The sequence below is a fragment of the Triticum dicoccoides genome, chromosome 5A (assembly GCF_002162155.2).
Source record: "Triticum dicoccoides isolate Atlit2015 ecotype Zavitan chromosome 5A, WEW_v2.0, whole genome shotgun sequence".
NCBI classification, from domain to species: Eukaryota; Viridiplantae; Streptophyta; class Magnoliopsida; order Poales; family Poaceae; genus Triticum; species Triticum dicoccoides.
This window is the reverse complement of record NC_041388.1, coordinates 636,574,527-636,600,174: the sequence shown is the minus strand read 5'-3', so window position 1 is coordinate 636,600,174 and position 25,648 is coordinate 636,574,527.

Here is a 25,648-nt window from a genome sequence, read left to right as displayed (position 1 = left end):
GTCCGAGCTCCGGATGCGGTGTTCGCCGGACTATGTACGGAAACTAATCGAACCACCACGCGACCATCGTTAATGCGGTCACCATTTGATAGACCTGTGTACATATCATGCACAAACCAGAGTAATAATTCCTTGGGAAAAATGAACCCAAACAAGCAAAAAATACTGGGATTAATAGCACCTGGTTTATTTGTTGTAGCAATCCGAAGGAAGGTGATTCCCGAAATTGGGACTCGCTCCGCACACCCATTGCCTGATGGGCGATAAAACGACGGCATGACAATGCTAGTAAAGGTTGACTCGCCGAGGCAAAGCCCTCGGCCCAGCTAACGTGACGAAGCTGGTCGGCTAGTGACGCCGAATTGTCCGGAGTAGGTTGATGAAGAGATGGCGAAGCCCCCGGTCCAGCCGAGGTGTCGAAGCCTCGATGTCATCCGATGAGTCGAAGTAGGTCGGCGTGATGGACACCAACTTGAAGAAGCAATAGTGCGGCCCTGCTGATGCAGGTCGTGACGTGGTCGATGTCGGCTTGATGAAGTGATCGTGCGGCGATGCCGGTATGCCCACTCCGTGTAATCCGTGGGGCGGTGATGTTGGTGATGATTTATCCTTCGCGATGCCGGACTCTTGTTCGGCTTGCCGAGATGATGATCCGAAGAAGTTGAGCTCGGCTCAACAAAGTGACGACGTGTCTAGCGCAGGTCGGCAGCCGTGGAGCAATATTGCCGGACTGGTTTGACACCAGCATGATGTTGAAGATCATGTTCAAAAGATTTTAAAGTTAGCGGGATGTGTTCGGAAACAAAACACAATACCCCACACAAAACTTCCTTCAAAAGGGATGTCCGAAATCCCGTTCATAAAAAAGACAAACTCGGGTCGGATTCGTTTTCGTGCAGAAAACAGATCCGAAAAGTGATGCACTAATCGGAAGGTTCCTAGAGTTTGGACGGTCGGATCGAGCTGAAATTTTGAGAGGTGGTCGATATAGGAATTCAGCAGCTGATCAACGGTTGGATCTTCCAAAGGACGTCCGAGCTAGAAACTGGACACCACGCCCTAAACTCATCCAGATTGCCGTCCAGATTTGACAGGGCTCCGGTATATCGTGGATTGCCAGAGATTTCTCCATCGAAACTCGACGAAATTTTCCAAGGTTGTTGTAGACTCAATTCCACACAATTCCACCAAAAGGATCGTCAAAGAGATGCTCTAAGAGGTGGTGGTAGCGGATACAAGTTTGCTGTTCGGAAAAATAGCACGGTCGCCCGAGGGCAATGTTGACATTGAGCGCCCGAGCTCCATGGATGATTTCTCCATGATCTTGATAGAGATCGGAGTTGATGTTGATGAAGGCCCTCGTTCGAACATGACGATCGGAGATGGAGCACGGTCCTTGGTCGAGCCAAGGTGACCAGTCGAGCCGGCGACGAAGATGCCGGCATCGCAGTTGACCTGCAGACGAGCCATCGATCCTTTTGTCGATCACACAGCGGAACGCTCAATGAAAGCACCAATGTCGGTGTCAAAATCGGCGGATCTCGGGTAGGGGGTCCCGAACTGTGCGTCTAGGCCGGATGGTAACATGAGGCAAGGGACACGAAGTTTTACCCAGGTTCGGGCCCTCTCAGTGGAGGTAAAACCCTACGTCCTGCTTGATTAATATTGATGATATGGGTAGTACAAGAGTAGATCTACCACGAGATCGAGGAGGCTAAACCCTAGAAGCTAGCATATGGTATGATTATTGTTGTCTATGTTGTATCGACTAGCCTGGCTTCGGTTCATATAATGCACCAGAGGCCCAGGATAACAAGAGTCCTAGCCGAATACGCCGGTGGGGAGGAGTCCTTGCCTTGATCCCCAAGTCTTGTGGAATCTTCCTTGTATGTGTTAGTTGTCTGAACTGGCCCATGAGTATACGGCCATGGGGGTCCTCGGCCCAATCTAACAGATCGGGAGATGATGTGGTGAGTACCCCCTAGTCCAGGACACCGTCAAGCGCTAAGAGGAGGCGTGCTCCTGAGGGCGGGCCGCAGGCGGGGGCTCCCGAGACTGGAGGCTGGGGGAGCTCCTCCTGAGGTGGCGCTGGCTCCGCAGGATGAGGTGCCGCCGAAGGCTTGAAGAGCCGTTCCTCGAAGACGCCAGGCTCTTAGGACAGCCGCTTGGATGCTCTTTTGGTGATGTCATCAGCCTCTTTGTTGGTGCCACGAGGCACATGCTGCGGCTCCAGGCCCAGGAACTGTTTCTCCATTTTGCGTACCTCCGCAAGATATGCCTCCATGTGCTCGTCCTTTGGCTCGTACACCTTGTTGGAGAAGTTGACGAGGAGTTGCGAGTCTCCCTTGATGGTGAGGCGTTTCACCCCCAGGGCCACCGCCGCCTTGAGGCCGGCGATGAGGTCCTCGTACTCCGCGATGTTGTTGGAGACTTTTTCGCCCCGCTGGAAGCAGAGCTGCATGCCATAGTAAAGTTTGTCCTGAGTGGGCGAGATGAGTACGGCTCCAACCCTCGCGCCCTGGCGCGCGAACGCGCCATCAAAGTATATGACCCAACCGTCTGGCGCTTCATTCCCTGGCGATAGGTATCGGTTCTCGCCTGCTTCGAGCTCCGGTGTATCGATCCATTCCACCACAAAATTGGCGAGCGCAGCCCCCTTGATGACCCTGGTTGCGCTGAACTCCAAGTTAAACGCTTGCAACTCGATGTTCCATTCGGCGACTCTTCCCACGGCATTGGGGCTCCTGAGCACTCTCTCCAATGGGTAAGCTGAGACGACCTTATTGGGTGACCCTGGAAGTAGTGGTGCAGCTTACGCGAGGCCACAAGGAGCGCGAGCAAGAGCTTCTGAGGCATGGGGTATCGTGCTCTCGCATCTCGTAGCACTATGCTAATGAAGTACACCGGGTGCTCGACTAGGGTGGGAGAGCTAACGGAGCTTTTGGCTCCTGGGGACTGAGGTGTTTCCTGTGGATCTGTAGCTCCTGGGGCTTGACGACTATCCGGATCAGCCGTTGTCTTAGGGACATCGTCTTGGCGTTGTGCAGCCTCATCTGGCTTGGCGGCTCCATTTGACAGGCCCTTGACTTGGGGCTCCTCTCTGAGGGCCACCAACGCCGCGCTAGCGGAATGGGGTGTGGCAGACAAGTAGAGTACCAAGGGCTCGCGATGACGAGGCGCCACCATCACCGGCAAGCTGGTCAAGTATCTCTTGAGGTCTTGAAATGCCAGGTCGGCCTCGGGGGTCCACTCGAGCGGCCCCTTATTCTTTATCAGCTTGAAGAATGGCAAGGCGCGTTCCCCCAACTTGGAGATGAAGCGCCCCAGCGAAGTCACGCAGCCTGCAAGCTTCTGCATCTCCCTGAGGTTCTGTGGTGGGCTCATGTCTTCGATTGCCTTGACCTTCTCCGGGTTGGCCTCGATCCCTCTGTGGGACATGAGGAAGCCCAACAGCTTGCCGGAAGGGACACCAAACACGCAATTCTCCAGATTGAGCCGCAGGTCCACTTGGCACAGGCTCGCGAAAGTCTCCTCCAGGTCTTGAATCAAAGTTCTTGTTGTCCGAGACTTTACCACAATGTCGTCGACGTAGGCCTCAGCGTTCCTCCCGAGTTGCCGCCCCAAGGCGATGTGCATCAGTCGCTGGAAGGTTGCTCCTACGTTGCGCAGTCCGAATGGCATGCAAGTGTAGCAGTATACCCCGCATGGGTTCAAGAAAGCCGTTTTCTCCAGATCTTCCACCGCCATCTTGATCTGGTGGTAGCCTGAGAACGCATCCAGAAAACATAGCAGGTCACACTCCGCGGTGGAATCGACAATCTGGTCAATGTGCGACAGCGGGAATGGGTCCTGAGGGCAGGCCTTGTTGAGATTGGTGAAGTCGACACACATGCGTTCCTTCCCTCCTCTCTTTGGCACAACGACTGGGTTTGCCAGCCACTCTAGGTATCGGACCTCGCGAATGACACATGCTGCCTCCAGCTTGCGGGTTTCCTGAACAATGAAAGACTGCTTCTTCATGGATTGTCGCCTCGTCTTCTGCTTGACAGGGCGTACATTGGGGCACACCCTCAAATGATGTTCAATCACCCCTCTCGGAACCCCGACTAGCTGCTTCGGCTCGCAGGCGAATACTTCCCTGTTCGCTCGCAAGAAGTCCACCAACTCCTTTTCTTGATCTAGGGCGAGGTCGGCGCCTATGGTAAAGGTAGCGCCAGAGGCCCCATCCAGGTCGACCGGTATCTGTTTCGTCTTGGCTTGGCCTTGAGTGAACAACTGCGTCTTCTTGGTCGGTGCAGCCCCCTTGGTCCTGGGCATGGCCTTGTCGACCGGGCAAGCTGCCGCCGTGGCCCTGAAGGCTAGCTTGAGGGCCGCCATGGCTTCCTTGGTGTCTCCAACCACGGTGAGGATGCCCTTGCTTCCTGGCATCTTCATGAGGTTGTAGGCAAGATGGGTTGCTGCCATGAACTGGACCAGTGCCGGCTACCCGAGGATGGCGTTGTACGGCAAACCGATGTGGGCGATGTCGAAGTCGATTAGCTCAATGCGATAGTTGTCACGTGTGCCAAAGGTCATGGGGAGACGGATCTGCCCTAGGGGGCTAGAGGGGTTGCCGCCGACCCCGGAGAAAGGCTTGTTGGGGCGGAGCCGCTCAAGTGGTACGTGAAGGAGGCTGAAAGCCTCCACGGAGAGCACGTTGAGGCCGGCGCCGCTGTCGATGAGGGTCTTGGTGATGGCTACACTGCAGATGATCGGCGTGCAAAGCATCAAAAGCACACCCGAACCAACGGTGTTGACTAGGTGATCTCTTGAGTCAAAGATCAGGTCGGCCTTGGGCGCCGCCCACCCCGGGGGAGCCCCCTGCCGCGTGGTGGCAGCGCCGGTTTGGCAAAAGAACGGCTTGGGGTGACGGTCCGAGGGTGGTGCCTACGAGCCACCGAGGAGAGATGCAACGATGGGGGGTGCTGGTTCCCCAAAGCGTCCGATGAAGAGGTGTCGCAGCTCCTCCCAGGAGGCCACAGAAGATTCTGGCAGATGGAGAAGCCAGGCGCGCGGCACGCCAACGAAGGCCATCAGGAGCCAGTTGGCCATGACTTTATCGTCGCCCCGGCCTCTAGAACGGCCTCCTCGTATGCCAGCAGAAAGGCCGTCGGATCCGCCGCGCCATCATAATGAGGCGACATCTCCTGCTTGAACTTGTGCGGCCATTACACTCACCGCAAGGCGGGGGTGAAGACCCAGAGCCCCCTGGCGCTGCGTAGGGCGCCCGTCGATCCTGTCGGAGAAGAGGTAGCGTCCATGAGAGTCGGTTGGAGAGGCGAGGTCGTCGGGGGGCAAGGCTTCGGCGCACCCCTACCTGGCATGCCAAATGTCGGATTTTGGGTTCCGGCAAACCCTTGAGGTTCGAACTCTGGGGTGCGCACGAAGTTCTCTCCCCCTCTCTATCTCGCAAGCTTCATAAGATCTTATGGCCTAGCTCGACGGACTTAAAGAATGAGAGACACAAGATTTATACTGGTTCGGGCCACCATTGTGGTGTAATACCCTATTCCAGTGTGGTGTGGTGGATTGCCTCTTGGGCTAAGGATGAACAATTACAAGGGAAGAACCGCCTCCTGAGGAGAGGTGTTCTTGTGCTTGGCGAACTTGTGTGGTAGAGGATGGTCTGGATGACCCTGGATCTGTCCCCTTCCTACTGTGGTGGCTATTCCTATTTATAGAGGCCCTGGTCCTCTTCCCAAATATTGAGCGGGAAGGGTTCCCACAACGGCCAATTTGAAGGGAGACAACTAGTACAAGCTATCCTAACAAAAGCAGTCTTCGCCTGCCAAAGGCTCTCGTGATGACACCGTCTTGGGGTCCACGGTGACCTCCGTCTTGCTGTCCTGCTGGTCTTGGTCTTGTTGCACCGATATGGAAACCTTTGCCTGATGCCTCAGGACTCCTCGCCTGCGCTTGCCTCTTTAGCACCAAAGAGGAAACGAGGACACTGTGCGCGCTGGTGCCCGCCTGGCTCCAGTCATCATGGCTTGTGCCACAGAAACCTCGCGAGGTCTTCGTTGCCTTGATTTCTCCACCCCTCGCGAGCCAGCCTAATGAGGCCGCCCCTGAGGAGGTATTGTATCGTCCGCCTCGCAAGGCTTGGTCCCTCGCGAGGGTCTTGAGTGTTTGTTAGTAAAGATGGTCCGTATATAGGCCGCTGGTGGAACCACGCTATGGCCTACAAGCAGGCAAGTCTAGGGACCCCCGTTCCCAGAACGCCGACAACTAGTTCAGCATTGTCTCTTGGTTCGGGTTAGGTTGGGTCTAGCTGCGTTCTTTCCTTTGTTCAGGCCGAGCATCCCTTCTCTTTCTGCTCCGGGCACCATGTTCACACCTGTCTGCGTTCGTGTAATGTGTTGTATCCCTGCTATGCTCATTCTACTCTTTCTATCAATGAAATGATACGCAAGCTTTGCGTATTCGCGAAAAAAATTATCTCCCAAACTAACAAACTTTTGTTGTTCTTGGCCCTAACCATACAAACCGGCACCAAAGTTTTTGTTGAAGGGCAATGGCAGTAGTTGTACCTATTCATATTAGAAGAGGGAAAAGGAACCAAAGTTCCCAGGTGTTGTATAGAGCCTCAAGTACCCCCACACACATACACAATCCCAAGAACTAGAAAAAGAGAGAAACTACGTAGTGGCCTCCTTGAACAGTGCAATCTCGTCTCTGGCCATAGAAGCAACTATTTCGGGGGAGCATCTCTTTCCTTCAAACGTCCGCCTATTCCTCTCTTTCCAAAGATTCCAAGCAACATAAGCAGCCGATGTGAGCTGCGTGCAAGAAGTTAGGTTGTTGTGCAGGTTCCAGATCCATCTCCACCATCCCTTGATTGTCAGTGCTGTTGAACCAACATGTGCAGCCTCTGGATCACTTTGCTGGAAGGTAAACCAGACCTCGCGGGCAAATGGGAAAGTGAGTGTCAGATGGGCAGCTAATTCCAGAACTTGGTCAGAGAACATGCATTTGTCATTGTGTGGCCATCCCCTCGTCGCAAGCCGATCAGCCGTCCAGTTCCTATTCTGAATCAAGAGCCACATATGGAACATTACCTTCGGCTCGGCCTTGATCCTCCACAAAGCATGCAACTGTGGCTCAACGATGCGACCAATAAACTGAGCATTAGAAGCAGACGCAGTTTAGTAGCCTCTGTCATTAGTGAACTTCCACCGGATGGTATCAGGAACATCAGAAAGGATAATGGTTTGCAGCAGCTCCCATAACTTGACAAGTTGATCCAACAGCTCATCGAAAGCAATTCTTTCCAGGCCCTTCATCCAACGATTACGAGCAAGAGCTTCCTTCACAGAAAGCCTTTTTCGCCGTGCCAAACCAAACTGACCAGGGGCCACATCCACAGGAGCCATTCCCAACAGCCATCGATCATTCCAGAAACTTGCCCATTGCCAATTCCCCAGCGAAATCTCCGTGCAAGCTGAGAAAAGCAGCATGTCAGTGTGATCGCATGGGATGGGGGTGCCTTGCCAAGGCCTTGAAGTGGGGCTCCACTCTAGCGAAGCCCAACGCAGTCGCAATGCCTACTGAAGCAAGCAATGTCTTTGATTCCAAGGCCACCAAGATCCTCTGGGGAGCAGGCCCTCTTCCAGTTGACCAGACACTTAGCCCCGTTGCACTCCTCGTCACCATTCCAAAGGAAGTTTCGCTGAATCTTTTCCATTTTCTTTATTGTACATTTGTCAACTGCAAAACTGGTTAAGAAATAGGTAGCCATGGACGTAAGCACATAATTTATTAGAGTGAGCCTTCCAGGTTTGGCCATCAGTTTGCCTTTCCATCCTTTAAGCCTTCCGGCGATGCCATCTATGAGAGGGAGGACCTCAATTCTCCTAAGCTTGCGATAGCTGAGCGACAGGCCAAGCTAACGACACGGGAGAGAGCCTACCGTCCCACCAAAATCTTGGATAATATCTTGGAAGTCAAACCCCTCGCACCTAAATAGATATGCAACACATTTCTGGGTGTTGATTTTTGGACCAGAGACCTCCCCAAACCTATCCAATATTGCTCTGACTGCATGCACCTTGTCCTTGATAGGGTTTAAAAATAGGGCCGCATCATCAGCGTACATACTTGTACGGAGTCTGGTTGCCTTAGGTCCCATCTTAGTTAGAACACCGCCTTCCGTAGCAAGATCCAACAGTCTCTGAAGCGGCTCCATGGTGAGAATGGACAAGAATGGGGACAAGGGGTTGCCCTGTCTAAGGCCACACATCTATGGCAATACGAAGTCTTAATCTGAATCGAAAACCCTTCACGTCCACCTGCTTGAGAAGGGTTTCATGCCACACTATAATGTTTGGACTAAGCACAAAGAAAGAGTGGTTATGAGGGAAGACAATGAAGAAGAAGAGGATGATGACAACTATCTGCCCCCTGAATACGATGATGCTGCAATGGGGGAAGCTGAAGATCAAGAGGAACCAGATGATGTGCCTGATGTCGGTGTCAAAACTGGCGGATCTCGGGTAGGGGGTCTCGAACTGTGCGTCTAGGGTCGATGGTAACAGGAGACATGGGACACGATGTTTACCCAGGTTCGGGCCCTCTCTATGGAGGTAAAACCCTACTTCCTGCTTGATTGATCTTGATGAATATGAGTATTACAAGAGTTGATCTACCACGAGATTGTAATGGCTAAACCCTAGAAGTCTAGCCTGTATGACTACGGTAATGAGTATATCCTATCCGGACTAAGTCCTCTGGTTTATATAGACACCAGGAGGATCTAGGGTTACACAAGGTCGATTACAAAGAAGGGAATCTACATATTCCGTTGCCAAGCTTGCCTTCCACGCCAAGGAGAGTCCCATCCGGACACGGGTGCAGTCTTCGGTCTTCGTATCTTCACAGCCCATCAGTCCGGCCCATGGCTAACAGGCCGGACGCCTGAGGACCCCTTAGTCCAGGACTCCCTCAGTAGCCCCTGAACCTGTCTTCAATGAAGAGGTATCCGGCGCGTAGTGCTATCTTCGGCATTGCAAGGAGGGTTCCTCCTTCCGAACTCCAAAAATAATCTTCAGACAAAACAAACGTGTCCGGCTCTACAACACACAGCCGTAGAGAGTATAGCACTTTTATAAATCCGATCTGCTGACAACTTTAGTAATGTGATGTCACGCCTTCCGGGCCTTTATTTCGAACCGTTTCCCGTCCCGCCGTTCCACGTTTCGGGGCATGGTTTTTACTGGCACGTCTTCTCGAAGCAGGGATCGTGCCCCCTTATTACGGGATTTTCACCAATACAAGCGTGGGTAACCCAACCATCCTGAGAGAAAGATTCCTTAGGAATAGGCAGGTTCTTAGGCTTAGGAGGAGGTGTTCAATACCGGAGGCCTTTATAAAGGAACCAAGGGCCGTCTTTCTTATGCCAAACTTCTCGTCGGCCTCCCCAACCCCGAGTTCCAGCACCCAAGGTTCGACTTCATTGCTTCCGCCCTTCCCATCATTTCCGGATCCAGCTCCCAAGGCCGATGGGTGGCTTCCTCCATTACAGAGGATATCGCAAAGCTTCGGGCAGCCAGATATTTGACTGCAGAGGTCCATCACCGGCTTCCTGCTCAAGGACAGGTTATTCCGACCCCCAGATCTGGCGAGAGGGTTGCATTCATCTCCCACTTCCTCCGGGGGTTAGGGTTCGCTCTTCACCCCTTCGTCCGAGGGCTAATGTTTTATTGCAGACTAGATTTTCATGATCTAGCCCCGAACTCTATCCTCCACGTCTCAGCGTTTATCATTACATGCGAGGCCTTCCTCCGAATCCCCCCACACTTGGGCTTATGGCTCAAGACCTTCAGTGTGACGCCGAAGGTAGTTGACGGGGAACAGGTGGTGTGCGGCGGCGCCATGGTCAGCCAACTCACCAACACTCCTTGGCAAAAAGGTTCTTTTACCGAGACTTCCAATCACTAGCAGCGGGAGTGGTTTTACATCATAGAGCCCCGCAGCACCAAGTGGGTAGCTGTACCCACCTTCTGTCCTGTCCCACCGTTACAGCTTGCATCATGGGTAAACAAGGGGCTGGACTGGGGATTAGTTGATGAAGTGTGAACTTTACAGAGCTGCATCCGAACCCTCCCCGAGAAAGATATTGATCTTGTCAATGTGATCCTAGTGATGCTAGTTCGCCGAATCCTGCCCTGCCAGCGCAGGTCTCACCGCATGTGGGAGCTTAATCCAGAAGGACCACGAACCCTACAACACTTCTTCGACACCACACATGAAGGGATGTGGAAGTTATTTTTCGGGAAGCGGAAACATTGGTCGGATACTGCCGAGGACGCTGGCCTTAACTGCAATCATCCGGATACCCTGGTAAGCACTTGGCTTTCGAACACTTTGTAATTATGCATACTGTAATATGGTACTGAGCAAGCTATCTTCTTCCAGAGCTAGATAAAGAAGGCGGAACTGATTATGTGTTCGGCCCCTCTGCCCGAGGGCCCAGCAAATCCTGTTCTAACAAGGATGCTGGCCCTGGCACCATACCAGATGCCTGTGAAGGAGGGCGAGGCAGAGAGTGAGACGACCAAAGATGACCCCTATTCCCAGGGAACATCGGACTTTGTGTCTGGAGGAATCAAAATCCCCTTGTCCGAAGACAAAAGTGAAGGGGGGGGGCACTCTCTCCTTCCCTCCTAGGAAGAAGAGGGCCACCTCCGAAGATTGGGAGAAGCAGGCTCCTAAGCGAGGCAAGATGCCTCTGGGGGGCGGCTCGGGCCTGGAGGACGTCGAAGCGCAGTCTTATGACGAGGACAAGCCTCTGGCCAAATCGTAAGTGAACAAGGCTGTTTTAAACATGTCCCATTCTTTTCTTATAATGCCTGGAATATATATATATTTTGCAGCTCAACGCGCAGTCCCCTTCAACAATCCTCTTCCTCGGGGGACCTTCTCCCGGAGATGATGGAAAGCGAGACGCCCTCACCGGCCTCTCCGTCCAATAGGGCGGACGACTTCAAGGTGTCGTCGCGGAGGGTCTCCCCCGACCAACAAGTGGTGCAAGGGATGATGAAGACATTACACGAAGGTGATACTTCGGCGGCCCAGGGTCCAGGGAACAACAATGAAGACCCCAATCAATCCGGAATACAGCCGGATACAAATAAACGGATCCCTTCAAAGGGTGGCCGTACTCCTGCAGCAACCTTCAGAGACCCAGAGGCGCTGGATATCCTGACGAACATGCTGCGACAGGCGTCCGTTTCAGAGGAACATCGTACCTTGATGGGTACGGTGGTTAAAAAGTTCCTATCCACGAAGAGCGGATTGCATGAGGCCTTTGCGAGCCTACTAAGAGGCTTCGAGGTTTGTACTGTAATGTGTGCAATTGTGTTTTATTTAGAAAATACACCTGTGTATAGATAGCAGCCCCTGAGACTCGGGTTGGCTTCCCATGGGAGGCGAACGAAGGATCAAAAAGAAATATTCGAGGACTAATCTGATTAACTTTGAACACAGGCTGCTTCCCCCTGGCTACTTCCCAGACCGTGGATATTGCCGAGCTGCAACGGAAGCTTGATGTGGCCGGGGATGACATTACGTTAATCAATATGTGTCTTGACGAGTCGCAAGGTATGTATTCGGAGCAGTCCTTACACATACATTTTTGTGACATAAGCATGACGCTGAAAGTTATACATGGCTGCAGATGGTGCTGCCACCGTTGAAATTCTTCGAGCAGAGCTAGCCCGGGCCAAGGAGCAGGCCCGGTGTAGTAATGCGGCTGCCGAAAAGAAATCGGCTGAGTTAAAATCCGAACGAGCTTCTCGGCGTCAAGACGAGGAGAAGATATCCACAATGGCGCTTGAGCTAAAAAGTGCTGCTAGCCGCTGTGAACTCCTTGAGAAGGAGAATGAAGCCAAAACGGCTGAAATTGACATGGCCTGACGAGAGGCAAGAGAAGCGTGGTCTGAATCCAGAGCAGCTCGTGAGGAGATCCAGCAAGCTGGGGAGATTGCGGCTGGTAAGCCATTTTTGCTATAGACTAAGTTCGGTGATCCAAACTATGCTCAGCTTAACCAATTGTGGAGTTCTCCAGACGAGTTTTAAGACTTGCCGAAGAGTTCTTCCGATGCAGCGCAGTTTTACCAGGCACGAGAGGGGTATGCAACAGAGAAGCTTTTCTGGTCATAATTCGGCGCCTCGAAGCGCCCCTTGTTGCTGAATGAACAGATGTCCTAGTGGGCCGAGCTTCATAGGATATGCGGTGCTGCCATGAAGAACGTCATAATCCGTCTATGGCCAACTGAGCCTGTTCCGAATAGTTACTTCGGCTTGGTGTAGCGGCTTGTTGACGCGCTGCCACATATCGACATTGTGAAGCGGTCGGTGTGCATCGAGGGTGCACGGATGGCTTTTGCCCGAGTCAAGACATTCTGGGGGAAGATGAAGGCGATCGATGTTGCGGTGAAGAGTCCACCCAAGTGCAAGGACCGCCATGAACTAGAGCATTATTTTGAAGATGTCCAAGTAGCCGCCCGCTTGATAGAGGGTCAATGCCCGAAAGACATAATGTTTGAGTGAGGTGTATGAGAATTGTATGAGACAATTTTATAGTTAATCTATTTGTATGTTTTGCTCAAAACCTTGTGTTCCTCCTGTGCGGCCATTTTAATATAATCTGAAAGTTTTCCAGTCGTTGGCTTCAGCCCCCTTGTTGGAAGTACAGGGGTGTTCAAGAAAGCATCTGATCACTCTTGACCCAACGTCTTGGTCCGTTAAGGAGGTGTCAATGCGGCGAACCAGGCAACCAGACTATAGGGCGTTAATACTTTCACTTAGCCATAGGAGTTTTATGGTTGGTCTATGATATAGCCCCTGGTATGTATGCGGCTTATTCATATGATGCATTTACATATTTGACCGAAAAGTGGTCCTTCGTGTGACACGGAGGAATCATGAAAGATTCTGATAAGTCATCGAGTGGTTGACCAGCTCTCGCCACATCACGACAGTCAGTTTTTGGCTTTCTCTACTGAGGTGCTTAACCAGGTGAATCGATAGCACAATCGCAGTAGTTCTCCCTTTACTACCCTAGCCGATAGAGCGGAATGTAGGATAGCCAACACAGGAGCCGGGCAACCCAACTATTGACCCAGGACATGATTCGGAGCTGATGCATATAAGGCCAAACTCGCGGCGCCGAAGTACGCTGTAAAAGCTGTTCGGACTTTGTTGGCAACTCATTTGTTCCCGTACCGAGCCCCTGGCAAGTTAAGCCGTGGTATATCCGTGAAACAACCATAGGAGGCGTATTCATTTGCGGAAAGACGCGGGTGATTAATTCGGATAATGTGAACTGGGACCTGAGCGATATGCCAATGATTACTTGATATACATAAAGGCCACGACCCTGGCTATTTGATATGCCCTGGGTCAAAGGCAGAGGAAAAAGGCATGTTACAGGCTCGAAAAGAAAGTGCGGTCTACAAAAAGTTATTTTGGACCTCCTGTCGCACGTCTGCGCCGCCTGTCCTCGGCGAGGGGAATCCTTGAAGGAAGTAGCCCCGTAGGTGAGTGTATGGATCCGAACTCCGATGGAGTCGGTCTTAGATGTTTCTCCTTAGCGCCACCTGTTTTTAAGGGATAATAATAAAAAAGGAAAGGAGATAAAAATGTTACCGGAGTGTTTGCAGACTTATCCGTATTGTGCTTCCGCCAATGCCCATGGCATCTTAAGCGTGTAGTTATGTATGTGCGGTATAGTTTTAACGTGTATATGAGATGGGCGGCGGCAGCCGAACTGCTATTTCTGTTCTGGATTTGATCGATCTTCAGGGGGAAATTGCCTCTGGCCCCCGACATATCGCTCGTGAACCACTCCGTCGTACCTATTGCCTGGCGGCCCCCTTCCCTTGTGTTCGGCGTTGAGCTTGCCGGCCTGCTTGAGGACCCAACAGCTTCTGTTGGTATGATTAGCTGGTTTATTGGGGTGGCCGTGAATCTGGCAGGGTCGGTCCAGTATCCTGTCTGGGTTGGATGGTCCGTATCTGTTCGCCTTGAATGGATTTTTCCGTTGACCGGGCTTGGGATTGCTGCTACCTCTTGAGCACTGCGTTGGTTTTCCCTTGAAGAGGAAAGGGTGATGCAGCAAAGTAGCGTAAGTATTTCCCTCAGTTTTTGAGAACCAAGGTATCAATCTAGTAGGAGGCTACGCACGAGTCCCTCGCACCTACACAAAACAAATAAATCCTCGCAACCAACGCGATAAGGGGTTGTCAATCCCTACATGGTTACTTACGAGAGTGAGATCTGATAGATATGATAAGATAATATTTTTGGTATTTTTATGATAAAGATGCAAAGTAAAATAAAAGGCAATGAAAATAACTGAGTGTTGGAAGATTAATATGATGGAAGATAGACCCAGGGGCCATAGGTTTCACTAGTGGCTTCTCTCAAGAGCATAAGTATTTTACGGTGGGTGAACAAATTACTGTTGAGCAATTGGCAGAATTGAGCATAGTGATACGTCCATTTTGCATCATGCTTTTATATCGATATTTATTGCATTATGGGCTGTTATTACACATTATGTCACAATACTTATGCTTATTCTCTCTTATTTTACAAGGTTTACCTAAAGAGGGAGAATGCCGGCAGCTGGGATTCTGGGCTGGAAAAGGAGTAAATATTAGAGACCTATTCTGCACAGCTCCAAAAGTCCTGAAACTTCACGGAAGACGTTTTCAGAATGTATAAAAAAATACTCAGTGGAAGAAATTCACCAGGGGGGCCACACCCTGCCCACGAGGGTGGGGGGCGTGCCCTACCCCCCTGGGCGCGCCCCTACCTCGTGGGCCCTCTGGTGGCCCTCGGTGGCCATCTTCTGCTATATGAAGTCTTTCGATGGAAAAAAATAAGAAGCCATCTTCTCGGACGGAACTCCGCCACCACTTGGCGGAACCAATCTAGGGCTCCGACAGAGCTGTTTTGTCGTTGAAACTTCCCTCCCGGAGGGGGAAATCGTCGCCATCGTCATCACCAACGCTCCTCTCATCAGGAGAGGGCAATCTCCATCAACATCTTCATCAGCACCATCTCCTCTCAAAACCCTAGTTCATCTCTTGTATCCAATTCTTGTCTCCAAGTCTGGGATTGGTGCTAGTAGGTTGCTAGTAGTGTTAATTACTCCTTGTAGTTGATGCTAGTTGGTTTATTTGGTGGAAGATCATATGTTCAGATCCTATATGCATATTAATACCCCTCTGATTATGAACATGTTTATGCTTTGTGAGTAGTTATGTTTGTTCCTGAGGACATGGGAGAAGTCTTGCTATTAGTAGTCATGTGAATTTGGTATTCGTTCGATATTTTGATGAGATGTATGTTGTCTCTCCTCTAGTGGTGTTATGTGAACGTCGACTACATGACACTTCACCATTATTTGGGCCTAGAGGAAGGCATTGGGAAGTAATAAGTAGATGATGGGTTGCTAGAGTGACAGAAGCTCAAACCCTAGTTTATGCGTTGCTTCATAAGGGGCTGATTTGGATCCATATGTTTCATGCTATGGTTAGGTTTACCTTAATACTTTTGTTGTAGTTGCGGATGCTTGCAATAGAGGTTAATCATAAGTGGGATGCTTGTCCAAGTAAGGACAGTACCCAAGCACCGGTCCACCCACATACCAAATTATCAAAGTACCGAACGCGAATCATATGAGCGTGATGAAAGCTAGCTTGATGATATTCCCATGTGTCCTCGGGAGCGCTTTTCTCTATATAAGAGTTTGTCCAGGCTTGTCCTTTGCTACAAAAAGGATTGGGCTACCTTGCTGCACATTATTTACTTTTGTTACTTGTTGCTCATTACAAATTATCCTATCACAAAACTATCTGTTACCACTTGTTTCGGTACTTGAAGAGAATACCTTGCTGGAAACCGCTTATCATTTCCTTCTGCTCCTTGTTGGGTTCGACACTCTTACTTATTGAAAGGACTACGATAGATCCCCTATACTTGTGGGTCATCAAGACTCTTTTCTGGCGCCGTGGCCGGGGAGTGAAGCGCCTTTGGTAGGTGAAATTTGGTAAGGAAAAATTTATATAGTGTGGTGAAATTTATTGTCACTTGTTACTATGGAAAGTAATCCTCTGAGGGGCTTGTTCGGGGTATCTTCACCCCGACCAGTAGAGCAAAGAGTTGCTCCTCAACCTACTGAACCTACTAAAAATGAAAATGTCTGCTTTGAAATTCCTTCGGGTATGATAGAAAAACTGCTAGCTAATCCCTTTTTAGGAGATGGAACAAAACATTCTGATGATCATCTAATATATGTGGATGAAGTTTGTGGATTATTTAAGCTTGCAGGTGTACCCGAAGATGTTGTTAAGAAGAAGGTCTTCCCTTTATCTTTGAAGGGAGATGCATCGACATGGTATAGGCTATGTGATGATATGGGGTCACGGAACTACAAACGATTGAAATTGGAATTTCATCAGAAGTTTTATCCTATGCATCTTGTTCATCGTGATCGCAATTATATATATAATTTTTGGCCTTGTGAAGGAGAAAGCATCGATCAAGCTTGGGGAGGCTTAAATCAATGTTATATTCATGCCCCAATCATGAGCTCTCAAGAAAAATGATTATTCAAAATTTTTATGCTCAGCTTTCTGATAACAATCGCACCATGCTTGATACTTCTTGTGCTGGCTCTTTTATGATGAAGACTATTGAATTCAAATGGGATTTATTGGAAAGAAATAAACGCAACTCTGAAGATTGGGACCTCGATAAAGGTAAGGAGTCAGGTATGACACCTAGGTTTGATTGTGTTAAATCTTTTATGGATACTGATGTTTTCCGTAAATTTAGCACTAAATATGGACTTGACTCTGAGACAGTAGCTTCTTTCTGTGAATCTTTTTCTTCTTATGTTGATCTCCCCAAGGAGAAGTGGTTTAAATATCATCCTCCCATAGAAGTAAAAGTAGCTGCACCTATTAAAGTTGAAGAAAAGATTGTCACTTATAATGATCCTATTGTTCCTACTTCTTATGTTGATAAACCACCTTTTCCTGTTAGGATAAAGGATCATGCTAAATCTTCAACTATGGTTCGTAAAAGCAATATTAAAACTTATACACCTCATGAGTAAATTAAAGTTGAACCTGATATTGCTATTGTTAAAGATCTCTTGTCTGATAATATTGATGGGTATGTTATTCATTTCCTTGATGAGACTGCTAGAATTGCTAAACCTTGTGCTAAAGATAAAAATAGACTTGTGGTAGGCATGCATGTTATTTTTGTTAAAATAGGAGATCATTGTTATCATGGCTTATGTGATATGGGTGCTAGTGCTAGTGCAATACCTTATTCCTTATATAAAGAAATTATGCATGATATTGCACCTGCTGAGATAGAAGATATTGATGTCACAATTAAACTTGCCAATAGAGATACTATTTCACCAATGGGAATTGTTAGACATGTTTAAGTCTTGTGTGGGAAAACTAAATATCCTGTTGATTTTCTTGTTCTTGGTTCCCCACAAGATAGCTTTTATCCCATTATATTTGGTAGACCCTTCTTGAACACTGTTAATGCTACCATAGATTGCAAAAGGGATGTTGTTACTATCGGTTTAGATGATATGACTCATGAATTTAATTTCTCTAAATTTAGTAGACAACACCGTGAAGAAGAATTACCTAGTAATGATGAAATTATTGGTCTTGCTTCTATTGCCGTACCTTCTAGTGATCCTTTAGAACAATGTTTGCTAGACCATGAAAATGATATGTTTATGAATGAAAGAAGGGAAATAGACGAAGTATTCTTTAAACAAGAACCTATTCTGAAAAACAATTTGCCTGTTGAAATCCCAGGGGATCCTCCTCCACCCAAGGGTGATCCCGTGTTTGAGCTTAAACCGTTACCTGATACTCTTAAATATGCTTATCTTGATGACAAAAAAATATATCCTGTTATTATTAGTGCTAACCTTTCAGAGCATGAGGAGGAGAGATTATTGAAAACTCTGAAGAAGCACCGTGCTGCTATTGGGTATACTCTTGATGATCTTAAGGGCATTAGTCCCACTCTATGTCAACATAAAATTAATTCGGAAGAAGATGCTAAACCAGTTTGTGATCATCAACGACGGCTGAATCCTAAAATGAAAGAAGTGGTAAGAAAGGAAATACTAAAGCTCCTTGAGGCAAGTATAATCTATCCCATTGCTAATAGTCGGTGGGTAAGTCCTGTCCATTGTGTCCCTAAGAAGGGAGGTATTATTGTCGTTCCTAATGATAAAGATGAATTGATTCCTCAAAGAATTATTACAGGTTATAGGATGGTAATTTATTTCCGCAAATTAAGTAAGGCAACTAAAAAGTATCATTACCCCTTACCTTTTATCGATCAAATGCTAGAAAGACTATCCAAACATACATATTTTTGCTTTCTAGATGGTTATTCTGGTTTCTCCCAAATACCCGTGTCAGCCAAAGATCAATCAAAAACTACTTTTACTTGCCCTTTTGGTACTTTTGCTTATAGACGTATGCCTTTTGGTCTATGTAATGCACCTGCTACCTTTCAAAGATGCATGATGGCTATATTCTCTGACTTTTGTGAAAAGATTTGTGAGGTTTTCATGGATGATTTCTCCGTCTATGGATCTTCTTTTGACGATTGCTTGAGCAACCTTGATCAAGTTTTGCAGAGATGTGAAGAAACTAATCTTGTCTTGAATTGGGAAAAGTGCCACTTTATGGTTAATGAAGGTATTTTCTTGGGGCACAAAGTTTCTGAAAGAGGTATTGAGGTTGATAAATCCAAGGTTGATGCTATTGAGAAGATGCCATGTCCCAAGGACATCAAAGGTATAAGAAGTTTCCTTGGTCATGCCGGATTTTATAGGAGGTTCATAATTAAGGACTTCTCAAAAATTTCTCGGCCTCTGACTAATTTATTACAAAAAGATATACCATTTGTTTTTTTATGATGATTGTGTAGAAGCATTTGAAATACTTAAGAAAGCATTGATCTCTGCACCTATTGTTCGACCACGTGATTGGAATTTACCCTTTGAAATTATGTGTGATGCTAGTGATTATGCTGTAGGTGCTGTTCTAGGGCAAAGAGTTGACAAGAAATTAAATGTTATTCAATATGCTAGTAAAACCCTAAACAATGCTCAAAGAAATTATGCTACTACTGAAAAAGAATTCTTAGCAGTTGTATTTGCTTGCGATAAGTTCAGACCTTATATTGTTGATTCTAAAGTAACTATTCACACTGATCATGCTGCTATTAAATATCTTATGGAAAAGAAAGATGCTAAACCTAGACTTATTAGATGGGTTCTCTTGCTACAAGAATTTGACTTACATATTGTTGATAGAAAGGGAGCTGAGAACCCCATTGCAGACAACTTTTCTAGGTTAGAAAATGTGCTTGATGACCCACTTCCTATTGATGATAGCTTTCCTGATGAGCAATTAAATGTCATAAATGCTTCTCGCACTTCTCCATGGTATGCTGATTATGCTAATTACATTGTTGCTAAGTTTATACCACCTAGTTTCACATACTAGCAAAAGAAAAGGTTCTTCTATGATTTGAGGCATTACTTTTGGGATGACCCACATCTTTATAAATAAGGAGTATATGGTGTTATTAGACATTGTGTACCTGAGCATGAACAGGAACAGATCCTACGCAAGTGTCACTCCGAAGCTTATGGAGGACACCATGCTAGAGATAGAACTGCACATAAGGTATTGCAATCTGGTTTTTATTGGCCTACTCTCTTCAAGGATGCCTGTAAGTTTGTCTTATCTTGTGATGAATGTCAAAGAATTGGTAATATTAGTAGACGTCAAGAAATGCCTATGAATTATTCACTTGTTATTGAACCATTTGATGTTTGGGGCTTTGACTATATGGGACCCTTTCCTTCCTCTAATGGATATACACATATTTTAGATGCTGTTGATTACGTTACTAAGTGGGTAGAAGCTATTCCAACTAGTAGTGCTGATCACAACACTTCTATTAAAAAGCTTAAAGAAGTTATTTTTCCAAGATTTGGAGTCCCTAGATATTTAATGACTCATGGTGGTTCACATTTTATTCATGGTGCTTTCCGTAAAATGCTTGCTAAATATGATGTTAATCATAGAATTGCATCTCCTTATCACCCACAGTCTAGTGGTCAAGTAGAATTGAGTAATAGAGAGCTCAAATTAATTTTGCAAAAGACTGTTAATAGATCTAGAAAGAATTGGTCCAAGAAACTTGATGATGCATTATGGGCCTATAGAACCGCATATAAAAATCCTATGGGTATGTCTCCGTATAAAATGGTTTATGGAAAAGCATGTCACTTACCTATCGAACTAGAACACAAGGCATATTGGGCTATTAAAGAGCTCAATTATGATTTTAAACATGCCGGTGAGAAGAAGTTATTTGATATTAGCTCACTCGATGAATGGAGAACCCAAGCCTACGAAAATACCAAGTTGTTGAAGGAAAAAGTTAAAAGATGGCATGATAAAAGGATACAAAAGCGTGAGTTTAATGTAGGTGATTATGTATTGCTATACAACTCTCGTTTAAGATTTTTTGCAGGAAAACTTCTCTCTAAATGGGAAGGTCCTTACGTTATCGAGGAGGTCTATCGTTCTGGTGCCATAAAAATTAAGAACTTCGAAGGCACAAATCCGAAGGTGGTAAACGGTCAAAGAATCAAACATTATATCTTAGGTAATCCCATAAATGTTGAAACCAATGTTATTGAGACCGTAACCCCGGAGGAATACATAACAGACACTTTCCGGAACGTTTCAGACCCCAAAAAGGAATAGGTATGTGGTATGGTAAGTAAACCGACTCCAAAACAGTTTTTAAGGCAATATTTCTCCGTTTTGGAATATTTAGAAAAATAGAAAAATAAGAAGCAGTCCGGGAAGGACACGAGGGCTCCACGGGGGTGGAGGGCGCGCCCTACCCCCTGGGCGCACCCCCTACCTCGTGGGCACCTCGTGCGCTTTTCGGACTCCGTTTTCTTACACGACACGTATTTTGGTCGGTAAAAATTCATTATATAATCTCCCGGGGGTTTCAACTCCCGTATCACGCAAAAAATCCCCTGTTTTTGTTTCGAGCTTTTTTTCTGACAGATCCAGGTTGTCATGTCGTCTTCAAGCGCCCCCAAGGACCAGTTCTTCGAGAAGGTCATCAACCCCTACCTCGCAGAAGTGCTGCAACACCCTCAAACCATTGAGATGCATGAGGGGTTGTTGCACATCCGCGATGCTGAGGGACCAAGGAAGACCGGAAGCACGGAGGCAAGGCTCGAAGCATTGGAGCAAGAAGTTTTCAAGTGTCAGGAGATGGTGGAGCATGGACTCGATTCCAATCACATTATGATCACGGAGTTCACCAACAACCACAAGCTGGACGTCAATGACATTGGGGAGGCCATCTTCAAGCTTAATGAGAAAAACGAGCACCTCCAAGCCCAGATCTATGACCTACAAAATCAAAACTGTGAGTATGAATATAGATTCAAGAGGATGAGTTTGGCTGCAGATTTGAGGTTTCAGGAGACTCGGTCATCCTTCTATGATGGTGAGCCTATGCCTTGGAAGAAGGACGACAAGCCTAAGCCATCAACAAAATCACCACCGTCTCCACCAACGAATAAGAATTGAGTATCTAGTATGGGCACTCCCCTTGGCAACTGCCAAGCTAGGGGGAGTGCCCCAGTATCGTATAACCATCACTTTTATCTTTATCTTTTTCCTTAGTTCGATCCTTTTGGTATTATCTTGATCTAGTAGAATAAAGTTTATGGCATGATCTAGTTTTGAGTTTTTCTTTATAATTCCTCTATGTAATCGAGTCCGTGAGCTATATATATAATAAAGATTAGTGTTGAGTCAAGGTCTTGATTATTTTGCCATGATCCTAAGGGAATAAAAGAAAAAAGAAAGAAATAAAAAGAAACAAAGAGATCATGTGAGTCTTATGGAGAGTAATGAGCTCACATAGAAAAAGTACGATGAATAAAAGTTGTTGAGAGTTGACAAGCATAGTTTTGGTCATCGTTGCAATTAATAGGAAGTAATAAAGAAAGAGAGGTCTTCACATATAGATATACTATCTTGGACATATTTTATGATTGTGAGCACTCATTAAAATATGACATGCTAAAGAATTGATGTTGGATAAGGAAGACAACGTAATTGGTTATGTTTTCTTACATCTGAGATAAATTATATTATCATGGATCATCCAACATGGTTGAGCTTGCCTTTCCCTCTCATGCTAGCCAAATTCATCGCACCAAGTAGAGATACTACTTGTGCTTCCAAATACCCTTAAACCAGTTTTGCCATGAGAGTCCACCATACCTACCTATGGATTGAGTAAGATCCTCTATGTAAGTTGTCATCGGTGCAAGTAATAAAAATTGCTCTCTAAATATGTATGACTTATTAGTGTGGCAGAAATAAGCTTTGTACGATCGTGTGATATGGAAGAAATAAAAGCGACAGACTGCATAATAAAGGTCCATATCACAAGTGGCAATATAAAGTGACATTCTCTTGCACTAAGATTTTGTGCATCAAACCATAAAAGCGCATGACAACCTCTGCTTCCCTCTGCGAAGGGCCTATATTTTACTTTTATCTCCTACCTTGCATAAGAGTCATGGTGATCTTCGCCCTTCCTTTTTACATTTTATCCTTTAGCAAGCACAGTATGTTGGAAAGATCCTGATATATATGGCTAATTGGATGTGAGTTTTCATGAACTATTATTGTTGACATTACCCTTGAGGTAAAGCGTTGGGAGGCAAAACTATAAGCCCCTATCTTTCTTTGTGTCTGATTAAAACTCCATACCCATAAGTATTGCGTGAGTGTTAGCAATTGTGAAAGACTATATGATAGTTGAGTATATGGACTTGCTGAAAAGCTCTTATATGTTGACTCTTTCCTATGTTATGATAAATTGCAATTGCTCCAATGACTGGGATTATAGTTTGTTAGTTGTCAATGAAGTTTATGATTCATACTTGAAACTGTGATTTAATTGTTACCCTAGCATAAGAAATTATATGACAAGAATTATGTAAGTTGTTGTTCTAAGAATGATCATGATGTCCCCATGTCCGTATTTTATTTTATCAACACCTCTATCTCTAAACATGTGGACATATTTTTTGATTTAGGCTTTCGCTTGAGGACAAGCAAGGTCTAAGCTTGGGGGAGTTGATACGTCCATTTTGCATCATGCTTTTATATCGATATTTATTGCATTATGTGTTGTTATTACACATTATGTCACAATACTTATGCCTATTCTCTCTTATTTTACAAGGTTTACCTAAATAGGGAGAATGCCGACAGCTGGATTCTAGGCTGGAAAAGGAGCAAATAATAGAGACCTATTCTGCACAGCTCCAAAAGTCCTAAAACTTCAAGGAAGACGTTTTCGGAATATATAAAAAATACTCAGCGGAAGAAATTCACCAGGGGGGCCACACCCTGCCCATGAGGGTGGGGGCGTGCCCTAGCCCCTGGGCGCGCCCCCCTACCTCATGGGCCCCCTGGTGGCCCTTCGGTGGCCATCTTCTGCTATATGAAGTCTTTCGATGGAAAAAAAATAAGAAGCCATCTTCTCGGACGAAACTCCGCCGCCATGAGGCAGAACCAATCTAGGGCTCCGGCAGAGCTGTTCTACCGGGGAAACTTCCCTCCTGGAGGGGGAAATCGTCGCCATCGTCATCACCAACGCTCCTCTCATCGGGAGAGGGCAATCTCCATCAACATCTTCATCAGCACCATCTCCTCTCAAAACCCTAGTTCATCTCTTGTATCCAATTCTTGTCTCCAAGTCTAGGATTGGTGCTAGTAGGTTGCTAATAGTGTTAATTACTCCTTGTGGTTGATGCTAGTTGGTTTATTTGGTGGAAGATCATATGTTCAGGTCCTATATGCATATTAATACCCCTCTGATTATGAACATGTTTATGCTTTGTGAGTAGTTACGTTTGTTCCTGAGGACATGGGAGAAGTCTTGCTATTAGTAGTCATGTGAATTTGGTATTCGTTCGATATTTTGATGAGATATATGTTGTCTCTCCTCTAGTGGTGTTTTGTGAATGTCAACTACATGACACTTCACCATTATTTGGGCCTAGAGGAAGGCATTGGGAAGTAATAAGTAGATGATGGGTTGCTAGAGTGACAGAAGTTTAAACCCTAGTTTATGCGTTGCTTCGTAAGGGGCTGATTTGGATCCATATGTTTCATGCTATGGTTAGGTTTACCTTAATACTTTTGTTGTAGTTGCGGATGCTTGCAATAGAGGTTAATCATAAGTAGGATGCTTGTCCAAGTAAGGACAGTACCCAAGCACCGGTCTACCCACATACCAAATTATCAAAGTACCGAACGCGAATCATATGAGCGTGATGAAAACTAGTTTGATGATATTCCCATGTGTCCTCGGGAGCGCTTTTCTCTATATAAGAGTTTGTCCAGGCTTATCCTTTGCTACAAAAAGGATTGGGCCACCTTGCTGCACCTTATTTACTTTTGTTACTTGTTTCTCATTACAAATTATCCTATCACAAAACTATCTGTTACCAGTTGTTCAGTACTTGCAGAGAATACCTTGTTGGAAACCGCTTATCATTTCCTTCCGCTCCTCGTTGGGTTCGACACTCTTACCTATCGAAAGGACTACGATAGATCCCCTATACTTGTGGGTCATCACATAGTTATGAGAATATCTAGGTATGATCATCTATATAGGCATCACGTCCGAGACAAGTAGACCGACTCCTGCCTGCATCTACTACTATTACTCCACACATCGACCGCTATCCAGCATGCATCTAGAGTACTAAGTTCATAATAACAGATTAACGCTTTAAGCAAGATGACATGATGTAGAGGGATAAATTCATTCAATATGATAAAAAACCGATCTTGTTATCCTCGATGGCAACAATACAATACGTGCCTTGCTGCCCCTACTGTCACTGGGAAAGGACACCGCAAGATTGAACCCAAAGCTAAGCACTTCTCCCATTGCAAGAAAGATCAATCTAGTAGGCCAAACCAAACTGATAATTCAAAGAGACTTGCAAAGATAACCAATCATACATAAAAGAATTCAGAGAAGATTCAAATATTTTTCATAGATAAACTTGATCATAAACCCACAATCCATCGGTCTCAACAAACACACCGCAAAAAGAAGATTACATCGAATAGATCTCCACGAGAGAGGGGGAGAACATTGTATTGAGATCCAAAAAGAGAGAAGAAGCCATCTAGCTAATAACTATGGACCCGAAGGTCTGAGGTAAACTACTCACACTTCATCGGAAGGGCTATGCATGGTGTTGATGTAGAAGCCCTCCGTGATTGATGCCCCCTCCGGCGAAGCTCCGAAACAGGCCCCAAGATGGGATCTCATGGATACAAAAAGTTACAGCGATGGAATTAGGGGTTTGGCTCCGTTTTTGATCGTTTGGGGGTACATAGGTATATATAGGAGGAAGGAGTACATCGGTGGAGCAATAGGGGGCCCACGAGGGTGGAGG